This window comes from Triticum urartu, chromosome 4 (genome assembly GCF_003073215.2).
Source record: "Triticum urartu cultivar G1812 chromosome 4, Tu2.1, whole genome shotgun sequence".
Taxonomy (NCBI): domain Eukaryota; kingdom Viridiplantae; phylum Streptophyta; class Magnoliopsida; order Poales; family Poaceae; genus Triticum; species Triticum urartu.
The window spans coordinates 206170517-206178699 of NC_053025.1; positions in this window are offsets into that span (position 1 = coordinate 206170517).

Here is an 8183-nt window from a genome sequence, read left to right on the forward strand (position 1 = left end):
AGAGCACTCAGAGATGAACAATTCAATATATCATACATGCAAAACGGAGCAACACGCACATAGATATAACATGGCTAACATGCATGCATGATGCTGAGATATAGGGACTGCCAAATTTCAGAGAGAGAAAAAAACACGGAGTGGGCGCAGTTTAACTAAAGTGCGCACGGGCGGGATTTGGTGCTGCTCACCAAAGTGGGTCTGGCCCAGAAAGGAAAGAGAGGCGGATCGGGCCACGGGTGAGGGCGTGGCCCACGTGCGGCTGGCGTAGCGCAACCTCGTCCCGATCGGGGTCGAAGCCGGCGGCGCTCTCCGGTGCTCCGGCGATGGCGGGGCTTCGTATGGCGGCGGATGATGGAAGATCTGGCGTAGTGACAGGACGGTGCGGTAGATCCGCGGCCGAGGACGGAGGAGGAAGCTGCTCGGGAGGGGAGGCGGCAGATCTGGCCAGCGGGTGGCCAGATCCCGTGGTGGCGGCGGTGTTCGGCTCCGGGGGGATGGCGGCGGAGCAGACGATGGAGAGCATTGGCGTGACGGTGAGGTGGCAGCGGGGAGCTCCGGCGAAGGCGGCGGGGTGCTCCGACGGCGGCGCTGGGAGCGGCCCGGTTAGCCCAGGGGTGGGCCGCGGATGGGCGAGCACATCATTGGGAGAGCGCCAGCATTTGCCATACACCTGAGCTGGTCGGACGAGCTGAAGGAGATTGTGCACTTGGACCACCTGAGCTGGTCGGACGAGCTGAAGGTGGCCTTGAACAAACTTCTTGAAGAAGTGGTGGGAGGCTGGGGCCTGGGCGCCACCTAAGATGCAGGCGATGACGTGAGGCTCAGGGAAGCCCCTAGCACCCTTGTCTTGGTGGTGGTCATCATTCCTTCTTGGTGGTGGCGGCAGCAGAGGGAGGCCAGCCTTGCCTTGATGACGTGTCACAGCCGTAGTTTAGCCTTTGCTTGTCCTTGCATGATCATCATGTCTAAATTCTGAAATTTGAATTGAGGGAATTTTCAAAGCCTCAGAAACCTTCTAAAAATAATCAACATTTAATTCTCATCAAATGAGTCCAAAGAAATGTTCCTATTACTCTGTGAAAATATTGGTACGAGGTAAAATTCAAACCAACATTTTTGGAATCATGGAAATATTTATTTTGGGCCTTTGACTTAAATCAATGACATATTTGAGTTGAATTTATTTCTGTTATATAAGAAAAAAAGTTCAAATATTTTTGTAAGTTGCTTGTGACCTTGGACTAGTTTCTGAGCTCACATAACAATTTACAGAAAGTTCAAAAAATGATTTGATGTTTTAAATCAAATCAAAATCAATTACAGAAAAATAGAAAACAGAAACTAAATTAGAAAGAGAGAGAGAGAGAGTAACCTCACCTGGCGGAGCACCTACTCTAGCCCAGCAAGCCGGCCCAGCCGACTGGCCACGCCAGTCGTCCTCCTCCTCGAGCCAGAAGGACGAGCACGCACGCGCGCCCAAGAGCGCCACGCCACCAGGGCGTCTGCCTATGTCCCGAGGCCAGCTTGACACCGCGGCCGACCTCCTCGGTGCCGTCCTGATCGCTCTGACTCTCTCACTCTCCCCCTGCTCTATCCCTCGCCTCTCCCGCAATGGCCGATTCGCCCGCGAGCTCGCCGCCGTCGCCTGCCTAGCTATCGCCTCGCCCTAGCCTCCTCGAAGTTCCTGCAAGCTCCGCGTCGACGCCCCAACCTCGTGGATGAAATACACTCTGCCGTACGCGCTCCACTGCCTCCACTGAGCTCCTCCTCACCGTTCGGTCGCCGAAGATCCCCCTCGTCACCGCGCTCAGCTCCGGCCACCTCCGAGCTCGCCGTTCGCTCCACTGCAACCTTTGTGAGCTTCCGCGTCGATCCTCCCTCTCCTCTGGCTCTTTTGCTTTGGCTAACACCTTTGTCGTCGCGGCCGGGAGCTTGGCTCCACCGGCCATGCCGCTGCCGTGGCCACCGTCACCTAGAGCCGCAACCGAGTGCGTCATAGCGCTCAGCGTATCACCAGGTGCCCATAGCACCCCTCTGTGGCCCCTGCCGTGCAGTATAACGCCGACCCCGAGCACACCCGCACGCCGGCCACCGCCGCGAGATCTATTCTGGTGAGCTCCGGCCACCCCAGCTGTTCCCACTTTCCCCATTGGATGCGCGCGTTCGCCAGCTCCGCGTAGATGCCCTCCGCATTGCTTTTGGTCGCCGGAGGAGCAATCCCGAGCCTCCGCCGCGTCTGGTCATCGCTGGCGGCTAAACACCGGTGGTTTAGCCCCAGTTGACCAGGGATTTGACCCCGCTGGGTCACCGACATGCGGGCCCCGCCCGGCTAACCAAGTTAGTTAGGGTTATTTTTAATTAGGTTAGTTAGTCTAATCACTAACACATGGGACCCACCGTTTAATTTGACCAGGACCAGCTGATTGACTTGCTTACGTCATGCTGATGCAGTGCTGGCACAGTAATTTATTTTCTGGAATTAGTTCAATTCTAAATAATTAGACAATCCAGAAAATTGCCTAAACTTCTAAAAATCATAGAAAATCAACCGTAACTCCAAATGAAATAATTTATATATGAAAAATTATCAGAAAAATATGAAGAATCTGTTTATGGCATTCCCATGCATGTTTGAACAACTTACAGCCACTGTATATGACAATTTGAATCAATGGTATTTGAAATGCCTCATGTGGAGTTCAAATTTGAATCTAGTTTTCAAACCAACTCCATTTAAATCGTTGCTAGCTGCATTAGCTCAAATCACAGCATATTGCCATATCACATTCATGCATCTTATTGTTGCATTGCATTGACTATGTTTCCTCTCTGTTGCCGGTAATTGTCCCCCTTCAGTAGATGTTGTTTCGACGATGAGATCGATGACACCGATGAAGATCCTTCTATCTTTAGAAGTGCCAGGCAAGCAAAACCCCCTTGTTCATTCCGATACAATCCCACTCTCTTGCTCCTGCACTCTTTTACTACATTAGGACAACAATGGTTCATCTGTTACTTGCTGCGGTAGTTGAACCCCTTTTCCTCTGCATGACCTGTCATTGCCATAGTAAATAGATGAAACCCACTAGCATGAGTAGGAGTTGTTTGAGCCCTGATGTGCCTACTCATTCATGCTTTTTAGCTATGCCTGCTACTGCTTAGAGTTGAGTCAGGTCTGATTCATCGGGGATGAATTGGAGTGGTGATGAACATGTCCTACTGTGTGTGAGCTAAGTGTGTGAACACGATTCGGTAAAGGTAGCGGTGAGAGGCCATGTAGGAGTGCATGGTGGGTTGTCTCATTGAAACTGTTCTGAGGAACTGAGTTCTATGTTTGTGATCCATGAACAGCTACTACCACTCATTGGGATCCTTAATTGACCCTCTCGACATATTAACTGCCCTAGTCCTCTGTCCAGAAGTTGCAACTAGTTTCTGGTCTTTATAGGATATGTGTTGGGGGTCGTGCGTAGCGCTGACCCTAGGGGTGGGCTATGATGCGGTAGATACAATGTGGCACGGTGTACCGGGCGCCCGTTTGGTGTCTCGGGAACCCTGCACACATCATTTGGGGCTGTGAGTGAAACTTCGGCCGGATCTCCTCGCGGATGGAACCCGGATAGGCGATAAACCTGGACTAGAGACTTGTGTGGTTAGTCAGGTCGTGGCCGACTCCCTCGCCAGGCTTCCGCTTGAAGGTTGCCGAGATACACAACGTGTACATGGTGGTAAGTGGCGAGAGTGTGTGTGAAGAAGTACACCCCTGCAGGGTTATAAATGATCTATTCGAATAGCCGTGTCTGCGATAAAGGACTTCTGGGTTGCCTATAACAGTTCATAGACAAGTGAAAGTGGATACTCTAAAATGCGCAAGATAAGCGTGAGTGCTATGTTTGGTGTTCTCGTAGGGAGACGAGAGTGGATCCATAGTGTTGTATTGATATGGTGAATATGTGGACTCGTGTGCGCCACCTCAGAAGAGTTACTTGTAGTCGTAGTTTAAGATAGCCACCGAGTCAAAGCTGGCTTGTTGCAATTAAACTCCACCACCCCCTTTGTTGATACCGATGCATATGTAGTTAGTTCTGATGTAAGTCTTGTTGGTTACATTTGTACTCATGTTTTCCTATTTTTATGTTTTGCAGAGAGACGTCAGTCTCTCTAGTAGTTCCGTGTGGACTTCGATGTTTAGCTTGATACCTCAGCTACGATCTTGTGCCCTCAGCTGGATCTGGTAGATAGTCAGGCTTCTCAGCCTTTTTCATTTGTAGATGTCTGTACTCGGACATGTTAAGCTTCCGCGTGTGCTTTTACTTGTATGCTCTGAATGTTGGTTCATGAGACCCATGTTTGTAATATCTCGCTCCTCGGAGCCTATTGAATTAATACTTGAGTCGTAGAGTTATGTTGTGATGCCATGTTGTATTCGCACATATCGAACATATTGTGTGTATGAATTTAATGCTTGGTATGTGTAGGATCCGACAACCTAGTTGTTTATCCTTGGTAGCCTCTCTTATGGGGAAATGTAGTCTTGTGCTTCCATGAGCCATAGTAGTCCGCTACAGCCCAGTTCACCGGAGTCCTGCTAGCCCAGCACTACTGCTCCGGAACACTTGACTGGCCGGCATGTGATTCACTTCATTCTTGTGTCTGTCCCTTCGGGGAAATGTCACGCGGTGACATCCGGAGTCCTGCCTAGCCTGCTACAGCCCGGGTTCCCGGAGTCCTGTTGGCCCAGTGCTACAGCCCGGATGTGCACGCTGCGGACCGACATGCTCGATGTTGATTCATGTATTCCTGTCTCCATAAGTTAGTGCCACTTTGGGTTCACGACTAGTCATGTCGGCCCATTTTCTCTATCATATGGATGCTAGCGTCACTGTCATATACGTGAGCCAAAAAGGTGCAAATGGTCCTGGGCCTTGGTAAGGCGACACCCATGGGAATACCGTGCGTGAGGCCGCCAAGTGATATGAGGTGTTACCGGCTAGATCGATGTGACTTGGAATCGGGGTCCTGACAGTGTTGGTATCAGAGCCTGAATGCATGTAGAATTACCAAGCCAAACTAGTCGAAGTTGAGTCTAGAAATGCTTTAGTTATATAAGGGAATTGATTGTGGAAGGGAACGTAAGGCTCTTTTTACTCCTTTACCTTATGCCCTTCTGATCTGAGTCAACCTCTTCTTTTCTACGGGGTTAAGAAACTAGGCCTTCTCATCTATCTATCAGGATGATGAGTTACTATGATAGAGACTTATAGGATTGTTGGTTTCAAGTCTTAGTTCAGTTTCTACTACTTCCGTATGTTCATAGCTGGCCTCAGACCTTTGATATTGTGATGTTAAGTGGTTATGCCACCATTTTGCAGGATCTCTCAAAACATTTTGAGCATTTATAGCCGTTATGCTGTTCGAGTCATCCCAGGTTTCCAAACAATCTGATGCATTGCAAATCCCTTTCTCCTGTTCCCGATGTCCTTTTAGGCCAAATTAACCACACCAATCGGTGTGTTCAGGCACTTCGTTGCCTCGACATATATGTTGGAGCTATTGTTATGACCCTAGTTGTCTTAGGGAGTCACCTAGTAATCTAGCCATGTTTTGTGTTCCCAGTGTGATGATTCTGGCCGTCATTCTCAGAAGCATCCCGTGATGCCATTTCGTTAGTAGGCATTCCATTCCTGGGTTCTTGAACTCGAGATTTACTCTACTCATTCATGTTGGTAGTGTTTGCTAGTCCCTTTATGATATTAGTAACCTTGCGGTAGTCCTCGAGGTCCGCGGTACAACGTTCTTCCAATACCATGAACCAATATGGAAGGAGTTCTCTTGAACCAAAAGATCACAACAGGAGTGCTCTCGATGAGTTATCCATTCTATATTGTGACTGTGCCAGTTCAACATTTCTGCATGGGTTATCCGGAAGAAATAACATGCTAATCCATGCATCCATAACTCAGAAAATTATATGTTCCTTTGAGTTGTCCCTCTTTAGTGGTATTATGACCCTCGTCCATCAATTGATAGTCAGGAGTAGTTGTGCATTCGTGTTATCGATGCTTATTATTCTTGTGGTCCGTCGATCCGTTCTATTTCAGAATGACTAGGAGAAACAAACTCCAGTACCTCATCCATATCTAGGATTGGGTCAAAGCAGTTGTATTCTGCAGATCAAAATGCCAATCCAGCTTTTGATTCTGTTCTACCCTGAAGTATTGGCCTCTTTATGTCAGGAATATCATAGGAATTGCACAACCTCCTATGAACTCCTGATACAGTGATACTTCTCGCCATCATTATTCATTCCTCGGTCCCGTGTTGTTGTAACCAGAATGCCGACAAGTAAACTGTGATGTGTGAAATCAATACTCCTAGCAACCCTGTTGCTTGGTAGATAATGGACAATAATCTTATCCTTAGCATGTTGATTATTGAATCATCACCCTAAGGTTTATCGTGCTACCTAGTCCTTATTTCCGGTGCACTTTTCAATCAGTGAGTTAGAATAGTGTCAATCCCTGCTTATTTGATCATATCGTCTTGCCCTGAAAAGCAAGATTTTTCTCGAGCTTAGTGACATATCGGTGGTTCGTGATTTTCCGTATATCTTCTCGGAAGTATAACCAGGTTGTCACCTGACCGCTATGTTGAGTTCGTGATCAAGTTGGTTTCTTATAAACCACCCCTTTCTCCAACAATCTGTGTTGGATACCACCGAGCTAGTTGGTTAAGCAAACAATAACTTGGAGAGTTGGAAGATAAAAGCTTGTCCGACTTAGTTCATTTTAAGGGATATCTTGTATGTGTGTTGAGGAAAGATAGAATTTTCATCGATAGACCCTCGTGATCAGTTAATGGACCTATCATCTTATCCCATCTTTGATTCGAGTAGGGGCTATCCTCAAATCAAATCAGAACCAACGATATTCGTAATGTTGTCTTACTCGTGGTTGTTTCTTCGAGCATACACCATTATATATTTTGGGTCTGACCAATGCTATCACCTTGTTCACATAATTGTGGAATTCCACTTATATGGAAACCTGGATGAATTGTTGTTGAGCCCATCAGCAACATTTTTATCTCCTCCATGATCCGTGTTGAACATCCCGCTAGTGTTGGAAACTTCTAAAAGCATTATCTTCATGTCCCGTTCATGAAGCATATGTTGGATGAAAGAAGCGACTTTCTCTCATTCATGTGCATTTGGTGCAAGTTGCCACCGTGAGTTTGAGAAAGATTGTTTTTGTTTCCTCTGGTATCATCCCAAGTCATTCATGCATGTGCGAAGTATGCTATGGTTTGACAGGCTCGCTACCTCCATTCATTATGTGTTCCCCAGCACACCAAGCCACTGAATGACTTGTTCAAGGAGAAGAAGTTCCTTCTTAAGAGCATGCCTTATGCAAGGACTTTGATATCCTCGATGATGGCTCCCCACCTAAACTCGGTAGTGTTTTATTATAAGACTACTACGTGGTCATGCTTGTCTGGGACAACGTGTTTACATGTGTATAGTAGAACCCGCTCATGTTTTGGAGCTTGTTATCGTAGTTCATTTCCTGAGAATCTTGCAACGTCATCTCGTCGATTTGTGTTGCAACTCTTCTTTTCAGACATGTGAGTCTGAAGTATCCTGTTTCTAACCAGATCTGAATCCCAGGCAGATATGGTGGTTGGAACACTCCCAACATTTGCATTTTGTTCCCAGCATGCACCGCCATTGTGCCAATTCCATGAGCTACCCTCTCAGTAATTGTTGTTTAGGATAATTTTCAAAAGTGTTCCTATCATGGGTCCCATCCATTTCCGATGATAAGAAAAATCATCCATCGCGTTGTCTTCAACAAGGTAGTCCACATCATCCATTCGAATTCGGATATGCCATTCATTTGAACTTCGCCAAACGATCGATTGTGATTGCCTTAGGCTGGTATAAAGAGTTTCAATGATCTAGGTATCAAAAGTAATTCCTTTTGCCATTTAGGGGAATAACTCCACAAGTCACCTCCCCCAAGGTGCCCCGTTATGGGATCATGGAAATTATTTCCTCGCCACCTTGACACCATCCACCATCTCTCTAGCATGGAATTGTTGCCCACCAAATCAAACCTCGTCATTTGTTCTTCCATCCCTCTCGATGTGTTTTGTGTCTTAGCTCGAGATGTTTCAATATC